This window comes from Toxotes jaculatrix, chromosome 7 (genome assembly GCF_017976425.1).
Source record: "Toxotes jaculatrix isolate fToxJac2 chromosome 7, fToxJac2.pri, whole genome shotgun sequence".
NCBI classification, from domain to species: Eukaryota; Metazoa; Chordata; class Actinopteri; family Toxotidae; genus Toxotes; species Toxotes jaculatrix.
The window spans coordinates 7,315,800-7,336,227 of record NC_054400.1 but is presented as its reverse complement, the minus strand read 5'-3'; the positions used below and the strand labels follow the sequence as shown (position 1 = coordinate 7,336,227).

Genomic DNA, 20,428 nt, shown 5'->3' with positions numbered 1-20,428 from the left:
AGGTGATTGTTACTACAAAGAATTCAGTATGATGAAATGAGATCGGCCAGTTTGGACCATTTTTCTTGGTGACACGGGGGCCCATCACAGAAGAACACACACTATCTCAATACCGGTGATTGGCTACGAGCCACCCGTCACTTTCTCTGCCTTTCTCTCTCTCTGCCACAATTGTCCCTTTCAAAAGACACGCTGAACAGTATGCCTTTATGTGACTTGGTTTCAGAAGGCAGAGGCTCTCGTCGACACAATGAAGAGTGCGGACCAGAGTCACTGCAGGCTCATCACTGACAAAATACAAAGCAGGGTCAAGCGTACACGTCTCTTACGCAGTTCCTCGGCACTCACTGATAATGCTACAAGAAGCATGGAAAGGAAAATCATACATGCTGACTACCATGACATGTTATCAAGTATTTTTAATGAACTTGTCAATGAGACATCAGGCAAGAAAAGCAAAAGAACTGGAGCTTTCTGGGAGGTTTTTGTTCAACACTCTGACTGAGGCATAACACTCTGCGCTTTTTAAATGGTTATGACATCTTTTTACATGCTTTTCAAACTTTGGAAAAATTTACCAGAGATTTGGCTCAAGCTCAACCCTAACCCTCACACAAATTCTGTCCCGTACTTTGCATACACTTAAAAACACTCACTACTCACGTACACCATTGAAGCTTAGGCAATGTCTGGTGCAATTCAGGTCGTGTTCCCTTCGTTCTCACATACTGTGCGAGGACTAGAATAAGAGCGATAAAATTCATTTGTCCGGTACTGTTCAGAGGTCTGATCTTGTGTTTGTTTGAGTTCCTGCGGCTTTTTCCTCTGTGGTCTCTCTCTCATTCTCTCCCTTTCTGTCCCCCAACTGGCCCTGCCTGCTAAAAAGCCTATCTGCGTCAGCTGCACCTGCTGCCTCTGACTCTGTGCTTCACAGCAGGGAGGCACTGTCTCCTAGAACCCAAACACACACATACACACACTCCGTACAGTGTTAAGATCAGTCAGCCTCCATGGGCAGGAGGGGGGTCGCTTAAGAATGACAACAACAGCGCATATGACTGCAAAGAGCATGTCGCTCTCAACACCATCTTCAAAGGCTCCTCTCTCACACACACACACACACACATTTCCATAAATCCTCTCACACATTCTATTTTCTCTCCACCGCCGTGGGTCTGCATTGCAGCACTAAGACAGGTTGTCAAGAAGCAAGTAACTCTGGTAATCCTTCAGATTGCTTCTGACGGCCATTACAAGCGCGCAGGCAATCTGTCAAGAATTCATGTGGGCCTGCAGGTAAATCAATAGTTTTCAGTACACTTTTTACACTTTTTTGGCTGATTTACCTTGGTAGAGATGAGTGATCATCATCCTACTGTCTCCTTGCTATCACTAAAGTCCCAAGGCAGCGGTAATACATCTCACAGCACAATCCCTGCCTTGAAACAAAATCCACTCTTTAGTTCATTTTTTTATAAAGATTCATTTTACCTTCATAGTTTATTTAGGTTCATTTATTCTTATATACAGGACAGTGAACATTAATCAAGACTGACATTAACAACATCCACGGAAATGTGCCGGGGTGGGCTCAAAAGCTAATTTGCAAATTCACAAGGAACATCTGAACATACAGTGGAGTTCAAACGTCTGACTTTTGGACCCCACTGTACTGTAAACATTCCGTCGGTGATAAAATAGACTCATGAATGGATTTTCTGTCACTGGCATTCTGCAACCACCAATGACAAAGATAAACAGCATCCAACAGTAATATATCACTCAGTGTTTAACTATCTACATAATTTTAGCTTTCTACATGCTGTCTTCAGCCACAACAACGTTGCCTCATGTGACTTGACACAGCTCCCTCTGGGGTTACAAGAGGCTACATACAACTTTTTCCGACACCACGCATGTGGTATTGCACCCCAAGACCCATACGCACTTTGATGTGTAAAATCAGAGCTCTTGCCCTTTAAGTATCACATGGCTTATTAACTTTAAAAATTGCCAATGCATTGCCCACTGAATACATTTTTATCAGTGTTTCTAAGGAGACTTCTGTCACTCCAATGTTCACTGTCTATTACATGAAAGACTTTCACTTGGTTGTCTTCACTCCTTCCTCTGTGGATTTATACACCAAGCTATCGTCTTAAATCCAGTTACAAAAGGCTGACGAATTCAGAGAAATGTCAGTCTCACACTACATAGACTGAACAAGTATCCGAGCCTTTAGCAACACTCAAGCAGGCCACATTACAACAGCAAACAATCGAGCCCCCCTCTGACTTTCAGTGTTGGGTAAGTCTTATGTTTAAATACTCTTAAGGTCAGCTCTCTCTGGTTTCAGTGGAGACTGTGCAAGGGTTTGACTCCCCCACCCTGAAATGGCAAAGTGACTGTGGTGACTCCTCCCTATCTGAGTGCCTGTACAACTGTTTTAAGTAATTGAGACAGACACACTTTACTGTCCCTACACCGTGTTGTGGTGGTTTCAATAGGGTCCAAAAAAGACACTCATTTTGAGCAACAGGTGAAATAAACACAAACAAGAAACATACACAGGTGGAACTGATGGAACATTTGAAATAATTCATGATTTCAATGAGTAGCTATTTTTATTGTACGTCAGTTAATATGGGATTTCAAATTATTCCCTAGAAACGTCCAGCTGAGCCCACACAAACACATACACACACATACACACACACAATGCAAAAAAACCACAAAGGCCAAAGCAGCAGCAGCAGCACAAAGGATGCAGTGCTCAAAATAATGCTTTCAGACTGGCAGAAACTATTAGTCACCTCTGAGAATAAACCATGCTCACAACAGGGATTCTAATTGACCAATCAAAATGTGCCTCAAAGACGAATATAGAGCCAACTATTTTATTACCAACAGTAAGGGGGCTGGTTTTGTTGGCTAGGCTTCCTATCATATGACTACTGACACAATTAGGTTTGGTACCTACCAACAATTGTGGCTTTTTAAGGTTGCAGTCCGGCTTTCTTCTCTTTCGGCCATCTGTCTCCATGTTCCTGAGAGTAGGAGTCATCTTACCCTTGACCCTCTCTCTGTTTTCCTCTCCTCTCTCGCCCCCCTCCCACACTCAGCTCAGGCCAGACAGTTCCAGTTCTCTTCCACGAATCAGCATAGGTACCCAATAGCAAAACGAGACAAGTCTCTTTAACCCCTGTCCTTCCTCTTCTCTACTCCCCTGCCTACCCCTCCCAGTCTCTCCTTGTCTTAGGTGAGGAAATGGAGAAATGTTGATCTGGCTCTGTACTCACAAAGCACTGCCAGGACCTCCAACCTACCTACCTCTTTCTCGACCACTGAGACTGGTAATCTACTGTTGGCATGCCCTGTGGTATTAAATTGTGTTACTGGGGCAAAGTGGGTGCCGGTATTAGCGAGTGCTGAAAATGCAGTGAAAAAAGGGCAAGAGACTCCGTGAGAAAGGAGAGGTACCGACATGATTAATGATGTTTTAGGCTACGTCCAAACTAATGGGAATAAATACATCTTGTCATCTCCCCTTTGGTTCTCCATCCACACTTGATCGCCAACCAACCAATGACATCTTAATCAAAGTGTTCTCCAAAGTGGAGATCTGAAAATGCCAGGCCTTTTCAAATGCTGACATATGACTGTCATGTGATTTCATGCACCTCAGTGTCACAGGATCCATTTGACAAATTGGACTAGCCTTGGAAAAACAGGGTCTAAAAATGGCAGAAACACATTTGTCGGAGACATCACAAAGCTCCTAGCTCAAGATGTCTGTTCATACCCAAGAGAACACGTAAGGTGATTTCTTTCCTTTGTTTTCGTTCTTCTGTGTGTCTGTGAACTTTCAGCTGAAATGATTAACATTTAAATAACCCTTTAAACATCTCACCACCATATTTTGAAAGGTTTAAAAGTTTCAGATACTCAGTACTGTTGTACTTACTGAATTGATCAATTTCCATGTCGTGTTTTATTGTCTCAAAGTATTGGAAAAAAGGGCCCTTTGCTATTAAAATTAAAACAGATCTCTACAAAGGGATCTGAATAAATATAAAATACAGAATAAGTTTCCAAATACATTACTCTGCTGTGTATTGTACTTGGTTCATTTTGATGACAAGTCTTTCTCTTTGAAAACGATCACAATGACTGAAAACAAGTGCTAGCTGTCTGGGAAAGTTCTACATAGTGCTAGTGTCCTGCCAGTGGAACAGCATGTGGTAAAAGGTTAAGGAAGGACACATTTAGTTACATAAACAGAGTTTTAACTACCTGAATTGATTGTCCTCAGCTATGTTGCAGTATTGTGGACAGATTTCCAGAAAAAAGAAGCTAATTCATTGGGTGAGGAAAAAACAAACTGATACACCAGCTGTGGATTTGCATCAATTGTAGCATAGTATGAAGATGAATTTGCTCCTCTTCAGTCTGTGGGTAACTACAGTATAATGGGCATTTGTGACCTTGGATGGCTGTGTCCCCACATGTGAGGTTAAATGATGAGCACAGAAGGAAAGAGAGGGAGAGAGGCAGACAGACAGAGAGAGAGAAAGAGGGAGAGAACGCTCCCTCCCTAAGCTGGATCTAGTGGCCTGTGCCCTCCTGCTCTTAATCCTGGCTTCCAGCACATGACCCAGCTAACAGTATTATGGAGCGCTTTGATTAGACCTGCTGCTGTGCGCACGTAGCGGTAGACGTGGCGGTGGTGGGGGAACATGGGGTCCTGTGCTCTGCCACCTCTTCGCAGGAATGCCAGGCCTCTGTACAGACACATATGCATGTACACACACACACACACATAAAGCATTAACCAGCATTTAACCTCTGTGCACACAGCCTACACACAGCGGAAGAAAAGACACGAGGCTGGCTGGATTAGGCCTGCAAGTCAGTGAGTCAGCGGATTACCCCGACACTGTTATTCTGGTTGAAAACTAAGAGTAATGCTCAAAAACGTGCTGCTAGCATTAGCCGCGGATGATAGGCTATAGAATGAGTTGCAAGAATGGCACTTCGGGAGGGGAATTTCACATGACGACTTCAGCAGCAGGCCTTAATTGCATCAAGTGATCTCGCAAGGGAGACATTTATTTTTAAGTTTATGAACTGATAGGAGAAAAAAAAAACAATAGACTTATGTTTAAGTTTGCAACTGATGGAAAAACAACCTTAAAATTAGAGCTTGGTGTTAAAATTCAATACTGAACGGTATCCATATCACCAAATATCAGAGTTGGGACTGAATTTGTGATCTGATTTCCTGGTTTAAATCTTAATTTTGTTTCTTTTGTACTATATTAACACAAAGTTTATCCTCAGTAAAGTAGAGGCAGTGTTTTAGTAACTTACAATATCATGAAAAAGAAAGGGAAATGGAGCTGATCAGATTTGAAAATAATACTGCCCAGAGAAAACTGTTGGGGAATTCAGCACAGCATGCCTTCACCATGGGAGATGAACTGTAGGTTGTATTCCCTCTGGGGAAGATATTTCTGTCCTTAGAATGTTTGTTTAACAATGAATCCTCAAGCAAAAGTAATGAAGATAAACCACAGAATACATCACCACAAGTATGACAAACTAGAGACAGTCTTCCAAGTTGAAATTCTCTGTGGCCAATTAAGGGAATTAGCCAGAGAACAGAGATTTATCAAGTTGACTTTATAAGCCACCAATGATATTGTCTTGTGGCACAGCTGCATCTATTCTAGCTGAGAGATTTCTGAACTACAAGTACTCCCAAAAGGTAGATACAGATAGAAACTCAGCAGTCAACAGGCAGGTTCCTGACAACAACAACAACAACAACAACAACCTATGAACAAATGTGTGCACCAACAAAAATCACAATCTTGAATCCAGGACTGTCAGTTCAGCAAAAATATTGCATGGCAGGAGACGGAGATCTACACTGACACATCTGCTACTGCATCTGCTGAAGCATGAATGAGTTAATCACTCCGTGCACACTGTGTGACCAGTGTTATCTATCACATGTTTGCAGGTTGTGCACTCTAACAGAGTGTGCTATTCAACTTTAAGGAGTGGTGCTCATTTTTGCATTTGTGGGGCACGTTTGCAAATCAGGCTACACCTAGACACACCTTATTTTACATGTGCTGTAAAACTAAATCCAGCAGGTTTGTCCTTTGACACGCAACAAATTCGGTACCTGTAATCAAAGTTGATAAACTGAACAACTTTAAATAAATTGTCTTTACGGACAAAACGTCAATACTCTAGTTCTGTCCGTTAAATAAAATGCTTGCCTACAAAACGCCACCATGTCAGACTATTAGACAAAGTGTTTTAGTACAGACGTTGTACTGACCCCAGAGAGAGATATTTTTGGGGACAGCATCGTTTGAGGCTGTGTGCGACATGTGCTACTTTCTTTGTGTCTGAGTGCTGTCGCAGCATGCTCAATGCTGAAGAAAACTCATTGTGACAAGTGGTCTGCTGGTGTTCCGGTGATAGAGGGTACATGGGGAGGAGGGAGGATTTTCGTGGGTCACCTCTAATCCTGTTGGAATAAATCATTTCCTTGAGACTTTTCCATCCATCGCCTCAAATCAGAACATCATCTTGTCCCACCAGGAGGAAGCACAATGGAGCTCAAATCCCCCTCGTTTTGCCTCATATAGCACTAGAATTATATACACATGGAGTAAAGTATTTCCTCTGCTATGCTGTATATACCATTTAAAATCTAAAGACATCCTGTTCTGGATTTGCCTCAGCACGAAATTACTGCCGTCTCTTTTAGTTTGTCTTACTGCACCTCCTGCAAGCTGTAGGCTACGGTTGTTTTCATTAAGAACTCGCTGATATAGAACTGCCTGTACTAAAGTGATCCACCACTTGAAATATATTTTATTCCTTCCATCACACGAGTTTATAACGATGCAGTCATTGCCGCAGCGTGAAACATGGCTCTATTAACAGCAGAATTGAACGTGAAGTGATCACTTTGTGTCTCCAGCTAGATGCACCTTCTCTATTCCATGTTTCAATTTTCCTCTTCATTGCCACACATTAGAAAATAATAAGAAGCAAGATAAAGATGCATTAGGACAAACAGGAAGAGCTTCAGACTGGCAAACATATCAGCAGATTTTAGCCTCTTCATAGACATAGCAATTTAGACATGGCAATTTGAGGAAAATATCTATCTGCCATTTTTCTGACCAATGTTGTGATTGTGATTCAAAAAACAACCAACAAACCTGCATTGTTGAGGTTTACGTCAACAAGGGCTGGCTGTACCCAGAACTACCACAAACTTACGTGATTCTACATTATTAGATAAAATTGATGCAGTTGTTTGTTGCTGAGGACCACCAGAAAAATTTGCTTTAAATTGGCTGATAAAAGTTACATATTTGGCCACTTACAGGTATCATGACAAACAGTTGGTAAGCCACCTAATGCTGACAGATCTGCACTTTGCAGAAGCTGCAAAGTTGCACTCTTGTCTGCATTCAAAACTTGAGAGCCCCGTTAAGATGCTGAGCATAAAACTATGACATTCAGACATCTCTGTCCATCAGCTGTCTCCTGCTACAACTGCCCAGCTACCTGCTAACTTTATTTAAAAGACACACTATGGTGCTGGTCTTTTTTTGAACAGCGAAAAAACACACTTTCTTTAGCCTTAAACTTTTTGTAACCATCTTAAACTTTCACTTCACAGCATATCCAGACACGGTTAATTATGTAAGTTATAATTAAAATCGCAGCTTATGATTTGAAAATTGCACTCCCACAAAATCGAAATTTCAATATAGAAACGATAAACAGTTCAGCCCTCGGCAACAGGAAAAAAAAACATATAACTTGCAAGTCACAAACAGAAGTGTTTATGTGTAAAGAGCATGTTGACAGGTTTTGTGACGGCAGTTCATACTGAAGCTGAAGCCTTCTTAGCATTACTGGGGTTGGGGGGGGGCACTCACTGTAGAGCCATAGTGGGACTGGAATGTGTGAAACATTATGAAGATGTCATCACCTGTTCAGTAAAGGGAACCCTGGAGATTTTCAAAGACATTTAATCCCTGTCACCCATAGTTTACTGGCCTGACATTACCCTAGAAAAGCATCTTTGCTCAAGGATAGGTGCTGTTTATTCTGCACACACTCCACTTTCAGTGTTTTCCCCAGGGATTCTTGTAGTACAGGAGTATTTTTGGTGCCAGTGCATTTTCCAGACTCCGTTCCAAAATGGTTATACGTTTGGAATATCACAGATCTAAAGAGGACCAATTATACAATTTACCAATTATACAACCCTCCACTCAGTTTGAAAACCCTGATTAATTCTTCTTTAAAAAGAAAAAAAAAATTATGTGTAAGCCTCAGTTTGCTTAAGGGCTTAAGGGCATGATTCAGTGCAACCATCATATCTGATCACAATAGTATTTCCTCAACCCTATACAATTATATGTCAAGTAAGTGCAATTAAGGACATATTTCACTTAAAAGTGCTACAGCTTGCAGTACATTACCTTTTCAACTTTCGCACTGTTGGACAAATCATTGTGTTAAACAACAACAGTGAATAAAAATATTGTTTACATTGCGAATATGTTATGGATCAGTTTGGTCAGAGATGTTATGTAAACGTGAGCTGACACTTTAACTGATAGCACTGATTGGAAGTTCAATGCTATGCTACCTCTGCCCTGTTAACCAAATTAGGTTGTGTTGCTGATCAGCACACCGAGAGAAACCTGGGTTATCAATACCTGAAGTTATAAAAACTGCACGCATACCAGCAAGGATCTTCAATTACAGCGTGGACATACTGGTGAGCTGAGGGTACTTAGGGTTGTAGACTTGATTGTCTGAACGCCAGCTGGACCATCAAATGATATGTTACAGTGACTATATTAAAGCATTAAAGTGCCATTTGAGAGGAGAAACATGACAGCAAACAATTGAAAAATTTGGATTATTAAATGGTTTGTTGCAAACAGCCAAGCCAGAACTCAGAGAAACTCTAGTGCATTGATATCATCTCATCTTTTCACATCCTGTCAGCACCAACAATGAATGTGTGCCAGCCAACAGTGCATGTGTTTGTGTCTACTAAAAAATGTGCAAACATTATTTCTTATTATTTCAATCATTATTTCGTTACTTCTCACAACACATACCTTCATTTCACTCTTATCTTGAACACAATCATTTCAATTGCCCAGCATGCCATTGTTCTACATCGCTTATCCCAACCCCGCAAGGTGATCTCTGGATGGATACCACCAGATTCTAGCTGACAAACTGCCACCAACTTCCAGGCCCGCTGCTTTCTGAGGTGTCACATATCCACCATTCGCTCTTGTTGCTAAAGGCGGTGGGGAGGAGGAATGATTTGGCTAGAAATAGCAGTGTCACATGAGTGTGTGCAGTGACCAGTCAGCCAGCTGCTCGTCCTTACATGGAGCCCGGCCCCATCCGTACAATCAAATGCAAATAGGCAGTAACATTATCAACATAACAGCACAGACCAGCGCAGACAGGTCCATCACTCATCTCTGAGGCTTGTCACACCCTTCACTACAGTCTGGTGTACAACTATGAGAGCAGAGTTAAGATGGACACGTGAGCTCACACCTGTTCAAACATCAATATTTCTACAAACTCAGAAGAACTCTCACATGTACAAAAGAAACCCCGGAGCCCCGTTTTCCCATGAGAGAAAACAAAAAACACATGCTTTGTTTTTAAAGTTAAGTCTGCACAATTAATTGGGAAAATATTTACACTGAAATCAAAAAACTGCGTCCACCAGTCTCCATGAAAGTGCATGTTTTTCCAGATCATGCAGAATTACCAGACTAAAGAAACAGTCAGTGATGCCTTGTTTACGCCAAACTTCTCACTAAAAATCAAGCAACAGAAAGGGGACAGGGGCATAGATCTGTATCCACAAGGGACAAAAATGACTAAATGTGCCATTGACATGACATGACATCATCCCAAATGCCAAGAATAACTTTTCCCATGTGATTCTTTCAGTATTTCTTCAAGTGCTTTGCCGTTAAACATTTTCCAAAACCTCAAACTGACCCAAGGCTTTAGTGGCAAAATTATGACTCATTAAACCAAGCAAGCCCTGTGTGCTCCTGGACAAATGTACTTGAATGAGGAGAAAAGGAAAATAATGTCTATTCTACCTTCCATAAATAAAACCACAATGCCTCACGGTTCAGCAGTAAGCCTGTCATTAGCATAGTTAACACCAGGCCAGCACCCAAACAAGAGACGCTCTGTGTGACAGCGCTTTGATACAGACCCTGCCGCGTACAGAAGGCCACCAGAGACACTACAAAACGGCTCTCATGGCCCGAGTGGAGAGCACAAACGAGGCCAAAATCACACAACAGGTCAGAGAAAGCGATGCAACTAGCAGAGGCAGTCACACGCTAGCCAGGGTAATAAATGCGTAATTGTTTACATGTTAGACGGCATGGGTTTCCTTTTGCATGGGAAAAAATCTAGAGGTTTTGTCTTTAAGTAGGCCATAACTTAAAGAAGAGAGGTTTTCTTGTATGCGTCACCCTCCTCAATTTAAATGAGGGTCTCCTCCTTCAAAGCAAGACAGGAAAACTAACAGGAAGCCTACAGCCGCCAGCATGATTAAATAACTGAGTCAGTGCTAACTGTAAATGCTGATAGTTGTGAAGAAGACAGAAGAAACCGTAAAACACACCGCAATCATTCTGCGAGGACATGTCTGTAAAAAATCGGAGTATTATGAGCTATTAAGGCTCACTTTGGGTCAAAGAAGAATGCAGGCTTACGTGACATCGGCAACAGGAGGACAGACAAAAATTATGGGATGGCAGAGTTCCGTGAAACCAGCTGCATACATATACATGTGTACAAACCACAAATATTTAAGTATATAAAGGCAGCCTCAAGTATTTTTGTGTCCAGACAACTTAGATCTGGTTAAGTGCTGGAGCACAACTCAACCAGTGGTTGTAAAGTAGTCTAATTAAGAGCTGTAATGGTTTTAATTATTTTCCCAAGCTTTAATGGTGCCCTGACCCTGAAGCAATGCTGAAATTAAATCATCAAGAGACTCACGGAACTGAAAAACGGCCATTCTGAAGTTTCTTCCATTTGTTTCCAGCGTCCTTCTCCATCACTGACAGCTAGCAGCTTGCTTAGTGTGCTCTCTTCTCAGTTTCCTTTAACAGCGACAACAACAACAGCCCTCGCATGCCGACCTTTCCTGCTCTTTTCTGTCCGCTGTGCTTGCTTTGACCTTTGTTAATAAAAAATGAAAAGACATGTTATCAGCTCCACTTGATCGATGACATGCTTAACCAGGTTTTCAGGAATAACATGGATTAAGCAATGCCCACACTCACACATGCGCGCGCGCACACACACACACACACACACACACAGCTTGAAGATTCCACTCTTTCAGTGCTATCATGTGATGTTGCCATGGCGAAGGAGGGCTCAGACATAACAGTGTGATTGTGCTCTGAGGGCGAGGTGGGCCGATCAGAGAGACAGACTGTTCTCTGACTGTGACACTGCCAGCCCCGGTGCCAACTGCCCTTCCGCCCACAGAGATACAGACACACCCACTGGCAGAAGGGCAAGCCTTCACGGGGCCCTACCGTCATGGAAACCAGAATGGACCCCAGTGCCTTTTCCATACATTTCCTTTTCTTTATTCCCTCTCATGACCATCCTCAAGTCCAACATAGTTTCCTCTTTATGGTCGAAAATTCACTTCTACATTACTTGATATTCTGAATGCCCTCTGTACTTAAAGCTACAGTATGTAACTTTTTGTAATATGTTTTAGTTCAAATATGCTCCAAAAAATAACTTAATGTAGAGAGATGCAGGGGCTTATAGGGCAGCCTGGCAGTAGTGCAGAGATATTCTCAGCTGAGGTTTTTGAGCAAGCCTCACCTTTCTAACCAGTGAGAGAGGGCCCAAGTCAGTGGTGGGAGCTTATGGCTGTCAAACATTATGTGAACACGCTTCTGGTCTAGTTCTCCAAATGCACTGAGGCTGATAGCTAGTATTAGCGGCTGGAAGATGTCACTATGACTAGCTCACAGGCTAACAAGCAGTATTAGCCATTTCTGCTTGATTAAATGATTTAAACAAGCACGAACTGAACAAGCAGAAAAAAGTTGTGAAGAAACCACTGACACACCATCAACCTTGAAATAAATATGGCAAATATGTTAATAAACCATTGCTTATTTTCAAACCTAGCAATCATGGCTCAACATCCTTCATTTGGAATCGTGTTTCTGGCCCCCTGATAAACAAACCTACAATATTCACTCTTTGTGAGCTCTGTTTTTGGTCTCTACCACAGTAAAGCTGTGGGCCACTAAACCATGAGCAGAAACTCACAATAAAGCTCTGTAAATCTAAATATGTGTTATAGCTTTAAAAAATTTACATTAAAATGTACATTAATCCTACCCCACTTAACAGAGCAAATAGAGTCTAGGAGAAAAAGCTGCACACTGCACAAAGGGAGGCTGTGAAGTAATGTGGTGTGACCTGTCCATCCATGGAGGGCATGCTTGTCACTGAGTGAGAGGTCTCAGGTGAATTTAACACTGACCTGAACTAAAGGTGAAGTCATGGATGACAGACAGTTCTTAGAAACTGTAAACTGCAGGGGCACGTGTTGTGAGACAGCACACCTTCCTGAAAACTGGTCAGACACAGCTTTCTTAGCATCTTGTTGAACATAAAAACATTACACAATGTTCACATACTTCTTCCATCCATACAAACACCTCGTCCTCCCCTCCCCCACTGACAGCCAACTTCAACACAGAACTTCCAAAACACAAGCTTAAGCTGTCTGACTTAACTACTGTTTAAATATGCACCGCTCTGTGTCTGTTATGAAGCATTTGGACTTAAGGGTTAGCATAAAAGAGAGACTCTATTGACAGTGTGGTCTAAGCTGTGGCTGCACCCTGTCGCCACGGAACTGGCAATTTGGTGTGAATCATTCTGCCTCGATTGTTTTCTTGTTGTTGTTTTTTTTTTCCCAAAAGGATTACACTCCCAAAGGGAAGGTCAAAGTACAGTCAAAATATAAACTGAATCTGTCCTTAATGCTTCTTTGAACCCACCTTAATTCCACAAGATAGTGACAGAAAAATTTAATTAAGGCTCGGTCAAAAGGGCGACAACAAGTGTGAGCTTTTCTGTCTGATGAGACAGTATCACTGCAGAGAGACACGCTGGGGTTCAACACCGAATTTTAACTGAAATATTTCTTGGAAAGTAGGTTCCCTTGGCAAGTCAGATGGCTTCAAATGCAAAACAGCAGATTAAACTGTGTGGGAGCAAGAACTTTAAATTTTTATAAATCCCTGCATGACCGTGTTAAAACCAGTGGAGTAAGCTCAGAGGCCATTTCTAGGCTGACTGGCTACTCGTCAAGAGTTACTACAAATAGTGCATCTAAGGTATAAACATGAAGTGAAGGGTGTGAGGCGCTGCAAATAAATTCTAACTCCATTTTATTATTACTTAAACACACTTCATAGATAGGTGGGCATGTTTTTAAACAAATGAGGGATGGGAAAGGTTGGACTGAGACATTGTTCTTAACACTGAATTAATGACAGAAGCTGAAGACTGTGTACTTATGTTCATACAAAGCGTTAAGGTGTGTAAAAAAGAGGGAAGTCATTAATCTGCCTATCTTATCACAATATGCTTTCCTATCAGTCTTATAACCTTTATGGCTAGACAAGATACAGCAATCAGTGCATTTGGCTGTTCCAGTTTACGAGTCCCTGCTGTGTAAAAAACACTGTTGCTACATTTTCTCAACAAAGATTTTATGCTGGAAAAACAACTTAAAGAAAATGTCAGGGAGAAACAGACCCCAGCATTCTTCTTCTTTCACACTCTTTCTTATCATAGTATGGAGATCAATCATTAACTCACAACCCCCATTCTGGCCACTTGGATGCTATGTACTTCCACTGCCTATGTAGGGAATAGGATAAGGTATCTTTAGTGTGGGGTATGTGAAATATAAACAGTATGAGCGCTGTGTTTGGCAAATTCTAGTTGGAATTACAGGGAAAAAATAACAGGAACACATGACAATAATTAGAAATCCTTATAATAATTACCTGAAAAACTAAGCTTTGATTCTGTTGTTTACAGACTGTTTTAACTCAGCTCTGGTCAGCAAGCAGTGAAAGGTAACAAAGATATTTACTTCAGTACTATACTAAAATATGAGGTACTTGTGCTTTATGTGATTAATTCTGTTTTATATTTTTTTGTACCTCAACTACATCACATTTTCAAAGGAAGTCTTGCACTTCTCACTCCACTACATTTCACAGCTGTAGTTATTTTACATTGTTATAGATTAAACCACTCAACAGTGCTCCATCAGCAACACCAGTTAAATAAAACTTATACATTATCTGTATTAATAATCTAATAATGAAATATAAAATAACATACCACTCACAGGAGCCACATTCTTACACTGACTACCCTCACCTTTGAGACTTTAAGTATATTTTGCAAATTATATTTACATACTTTGACTTCAGTAGCATTTTCACTACAGGATTACAGTTTATCAAGAAGCATTTCACTGTGCTGAATTTCTACTTTTACTGAAGTAAACCATGTGATTACTTCCTCCACCACTGCTGAATTATTTTGCACGGTGTTCCTGTTACTCTTCTCTCCTGCCTGAATGTTCACTGTGCATTTGTCGCACACTGTGATTTTTCTTGTTGAAAAATCTGTCACGGTGACAAAGGAGGAGGCTCGACCTGCAAAAGCTGATGGGGCCTCAGTAAGCAGGAACAGAGTGCATCTCGCAACAATTGTCTGGCTTGCCATCGCAAGATACTTATCGGTAGATGAGCAGGTCAGGTGTATTTGCCTGTGTTGCATGGCTGACTGTGCCACATAATCATAACTGAATCACCCACAGGTATACATCAAGGTAGACACGCCAGAAAAGTGACAATAAAAACCTGGACTCTTTAGGTCTTGTTGGAGACCAGGAAACTGACCTTAAGCACTTCAGAGATTTCTGGGATAGACAAGAACCGACTTCTTATTATTGTTGGGCAATGGGGCTGTAGTGGTTGTACACGCTGCGCATGCCCAGTTGTCAGCCCGACTTTGTCGTCAAACACTATCTGCTGTGCGTACGGAAAGCTCAACTGAGTGAAATCAACACGAGTGATTAGCAGTCCAAATGATTAGAGTCCCGTTGAAAGGGGCGCACTGGGCCATGCGCTCGCCTTTGCTCAGCCCATCCAATTTCCTTCACCGGTTCGGGCCGGCGGACAGGCCACCAGGCAGCGGGTCTGAATCGGTGCTATTGTGAGACCCTTGTCGGATGAGGAGTCACACACGTGTAGCAGCTCCGCTCACTCATTTAGTTGCGTGCGACCACTGGCAACATTATTACGAGCACGCAAAAACATAATTGTAACCACCTCTGGTGAAAAGCAACATTTACAGTGATGTTTGTCAAAGCTACATGAACACGAGGGAGAAGACTGCGCGGTAATTGGCTGCAGCAGCTGATTTCAGTACACAGACATTTCTACTTCACGCTGTATTCACACTTACCAGGCCCGTTCCTCTTTAAATGCATCCCGCACAGACGCTCGCCACAAAGAAATGCGCAAGGAAAGTGGCTAAACAAGATTTAAAAAAAAAAAAAAAACCCAGTCGACGGGTAAAAGACACAGAGGCAGCGGTTTTTTCCCCTTGCCAGACAAAATGTACTTACCAAGGAAATAGGACACCGCAAGGGGGAAATGTGCTGTTCTTCCTCGCCTCCACGCCTCTATCACTGCCTGTATTTTCCCAGAACCGTTCTCCGTGGGTAGCGTCGAAAATGTCTCAGATTCCAGCAGTGGCTGTCGTCCCCCCAGAATGGTTGTCCTCGAGTCGGCCGACTCATGCGACCATGTTGCCCTGAATGTCGCCTGCTGCTCTCATCCGGGCGTTTAGGGATTGAACCGTCGTCTCAACGCTGCTCAGGATGACAGCTTGGGGGGGTGAAGGAGGGGGGGTGGAATAGCGTGAGACAGGGAAGGAGAGAGAGGGGGAGAGGGAGAGGAGTAGTGGTCAGTCTGTTGAGGGCATGGTGACACCATATAGGGGGCGAGAGGAAAAAAAAATTACCTAATAGCATTAATGTGTTCATAAATGTACAAAAAAGGGTTAAAGCACATTCAGGCGTTTGCACTGTGCCGTTAACATGGATCTTGATTTGATTTTATTATTCAGAATATATTCGAGTGGTTATCATATCATGAAGAAAATGTTGACAGTAGCCTTTAGAAGGAATATTTATATTTGGTTAATATCATTTGTTGTAACTTAGTGCTGCTCATATGTGCATCTGGCTACTCTGAGGTGAATGTGAAATGAGTGCGCCTTCAGATCTAGTTATGAGCAAACACATTGTCCCGTTCCCTTCCCATAGTCTGCTTTCATTGTGGATTATTTTAATGGTTGAGACGGGAGGGGCCCGTGCGGAGCAGAGGAATCCGTCTTTGAGAGTCTGTCATTTTGTTGGGGAAAAAAAAATCCTTTATTTTACCAGAATTTCGACCTTGACCCTATTGTACGCCTCAAAGGTGAAATGTGGGTTGCGTGTGGAGCGTTACGATCACTGGGTCGATGGTAATGTTTAATCCGTCTAAATATTGCCATCTATTATGGCTGTGGCCACGTGCGCAAGGCATAAATGTGTTACGTAACCGGCGGAGCCAGTCAACAACAGTGGGTGGGGGAGAGGGAGGAGGGGTCGTTAAACCAACCTCAACTTTATGATTTAAATTTACAGTGTATACCGCTGAGAGCTAAAGCAGAGATTTGTTAGTTTCACAAAAAAAAAAAGAAACCCAGTAATCTCTTCTAACAACTGTTTCCAGTTTCACTTTGGATTTCTTTTCCTGAAGTGGCATCAAAGTTTAATAATTAAAAAAAAAAAAACAGAGTTGGAAACATAACATTGAAAACTGAATTATATTATGGAGCACTGGTGAGTTTGATCAGAGAAATTATTTCCCTTTCCCTGTATAAATGCTGGGTCTTGTTGAGACATGACTCTGCTCCATTCCGCCAGTGGTGGAGTGGAACAACTGACTCTATACAGAGTTTTACCCACGCCTTGCTGGGCCTACATTATTATTCCACATTGGACTCAACAGTCATATCAATTTTAACCTACACAAAGTCACAGCTGTAACATATTACCAGGCAAACCCAAGCTGCATTTAGCCTGTTGGCCAACTTTCCTTACATATCGTATACTCCAAACAACAAATCCAATGGGGTTTTTTCAATGGGGATTATTGGGTTTTCAAACATTTACATATGATTTCAAAGCCCAAAGTTCCTGCATCCTACTCGCTCCATCATCATCCATTTCTTTAGGATGCTTCCTTCAAACTCTCTAACCATCTGAGCTACAGATATGAAAATTTAATGTAAAGAGTCATGTAAATTCAGTTTTTTTCAGAGGCTCGTAGATGTAATTTTTTTCACAGTAGCACAAACCAAATACTGAGAGGTCAACATCTTGTACCTCAGATGTACTGTCTGCTCTCTAACAGTAACATCACAAATATCACAGCTTCATCACAGTTACAGGAAATTGATTGCCTTTGTTCTTGCTTTCCTGGAGTCTTCTCATGCCATGTTGAGTTCTGGTTGGCAACTGTACAATTCACTGTACAGCTTTTGTTGCTGGAACAAACATTTAATAAATAAAATTGAAATACAGTTGTTTGGCAGCAGATCACATGCATATTACTATGTTCTCAGTGACAATCAAATGTGCACTATGACTGTTTTGCATCTGTTAAATCAACATTGTCAAATGGAACGCAGAGGAAGCATCGTCGTGGTTCTATATAAAAAAAAGAAAATGGAAAGTTTTTGGAGTAATGTAAATAATCCATGGGTTGGCAAACAGACCATGAATGTAAAAGCTATTAATTAAGTAAACTTCAGCTTAGCTTTTGTCACGCAGGATAAAGGATACATTCTCTATTTGTCTCGTGTCCAGGCAAGCCTGGTTGGGTGTGGTGTTTACCAGATTTTCTGAATACACTCCCACCACTCAAATAAACCTTTAGTCTAAATGTGTGCCGTAATCTTTACAGCCTCCTAAAATCAACAGCTTACATACTTACATTCATGCTGCAGTGACATGTTTTATGTTCTTTAATCTCATTCTTCACTGCCTTTCTTTAAAAATGCCTCTCACTTTCTTTTCTTGAACTTTTTAACACCAACATGCTGAAATTAAATTACATAACCAGCACTACTATAAGACACATTATTTAGTCCATATTTGAGCAGTTGCCATGGTGTTATCTGCTGTATATATCTTGCCTACAGTGGTGACTGTAAAGATAGTCGGCTCATATTACTTTTACTTTCTCACACACTGCATGTATTGAATTTTTGGCCATGGGTGGCAGCACAAGAAAACAGAAAACACACATTTGGTTTTTGGACATTTCACTTGTCCTGAACTTATGTGACACAAGAACAATTTTGTTTGTAGATTTTGTTTTGCGGTGATTGCTTTTTCTCCTACATACCTGTTGGCTAATGGTGTGCAAAGACCTTGTTGATAACCTGTCAGTCCGGACATTTGCACTGACAACATGAATTTCATATGTGATTATTTGGTGCATCTGTACTGCAAAGCCTCTTATGTTCTACCCAAGTTTGTCCTTCCTGTTTAGATTTTTATCGATATAATGCCAAAATAGTCACATTGTACATATTAAACACTATCAACAATATCAACTTTTCAGTTTTTTATGTTTATATTTACAGAACTAACAGAGAACTGACTGCAGTCTTGATTAAATATTGAAATGAATGAGAATATGAATTCCAGTTAAGTGTTGCAGTCATGTGTTTTGTGTATTCACCCATGCATCCAGCAAGCGCCTTTCTGTTTGTCTTCAGCTGCATTTCAATGGCTTGTATAAGTGACCCATATTGTTTACCCTGCCCCTATTTTTTTTAACTGGACTGGTTAAACCAGCAAGCTTTTTGGCCATAGTCCTGGTTCTTTTTCTTTCAGTCTGAACTGTTGAATAATTTGTGAACACATTCTCCAGGAAACCATTGGATATGGGTAAAAGCCCACTGTGTAGCTCCCTTCTGGGCCTCTATGGACTGTGGATGCCCATCATCGTCTCTTGATGAATCATACCACTATGGACCTATTTTTACACAAGATAATGTGGGCTAAAGGATCAACATCCTGTCAGATATTTTACATACATGTCATTTGTACAGCATATTCTGAGTGGACACCTGATGCTCATTTTCCTCTTCCTGAAATTTCAAGCATTTTAAACATACCCTGCACTATTCAGTTAATGCAACAAATATTTGCTGCCATCTTGTGGCAAAACAGAACACAGCTGTTACACTCACTGCTTTTCATTGTCGTCATTGTCTCATGTACTGTAATATTTATATGGCTTCACTTTGATTTGCTCTGAAGTATGTGGCTTTTAAATATGAACCCAAATACGCACACAAATCCTCCAATACTAGTCATAGAATTTTATCAAATGTGATGATCACAGTAAAATGTATCTTGTTTGTTATTATGTGTATACAGTATACACATAATTAACAGGCTATATATTGTTTAATCTCTACAAAACTTTTTGTGGTTTTACAGGGGTTACGTGTCAGTGACTTCTTGAGCTTAATCAGTGAGCATTAGATATGCTAGTAGGCGGATGTTGTTACCATTGGATAGAGCCAAGCTAACAATTTTCCTGTATTTCCTGTGTTTATGTGAAACTAAGATAACAGACTACAGCGGTACCAGCCTCTTAAATGTGAATGTTTAGTTACTCTGGTTTGTAATTATCATACTAGTTTCTCCTTGTATGACAGTAAACTCAATATTTTTGGTCAGAAAAATAGCAATTTGAAAACGTTCACTTGGACTTCAGGACATAATGACCTTTTTCACTATTTTCTGACATTCTCTTCACTGGGCAACCTACCATTTACTAAAAAATGTAGTCAGATGTGCTGCTGATGAAGGTAATTATTGGTTATAGGCATAAATCACCTCTAAGATGGAATAATACAACCTTGGCCATGGTTTTCTGTAGGTTAATTACTTAGTACAGAGGGGGAAAAAATGAAGCAATTCAATACAAAAAATTAGGTCCATATACATAAAACTGGTAAAGGGTTTTTAACTAGAGGTTGACGCCGAGTCCCTCTACAAGACAAAGTGAAGGATGGAGGACCTAATCAAATTATGTAGAACCAATGGTGCTTGGCTTTTTGAGCCCCAGAGTCTTATTTTATTTCATATATAATGAATACTAAAGAATTC

The 20,428-nt window shown here is 41.1% G+C and overlaps 1 protein-coding gene across 4 annotated transcripts in view; it reads right to left on the bottom strand.

The window, feature by feature from the left end:
- slc20a2 (solute carrier family 20 member 2) overlaps positions 1–16,070 on the bottom strand; it is a 40,781-nt gene extending 24,711 nt beyond the window's left edge. For all 4 annotated transcript variants that reach the window (XR_005894331.1, XR_005894332.1, XM_041043036.1 and 1 more), the window contains exon 1: positions 15,815–16,070. The gene's annotated coding sequence lies outside the window, so the exon portion shown is untranslated. The remainder of the gene's footprint in view (positions 1–15,814) is intronic.
- Between the last annotated feature and the right edge of the window lie 4,358 nt (positions 16,071–20,428).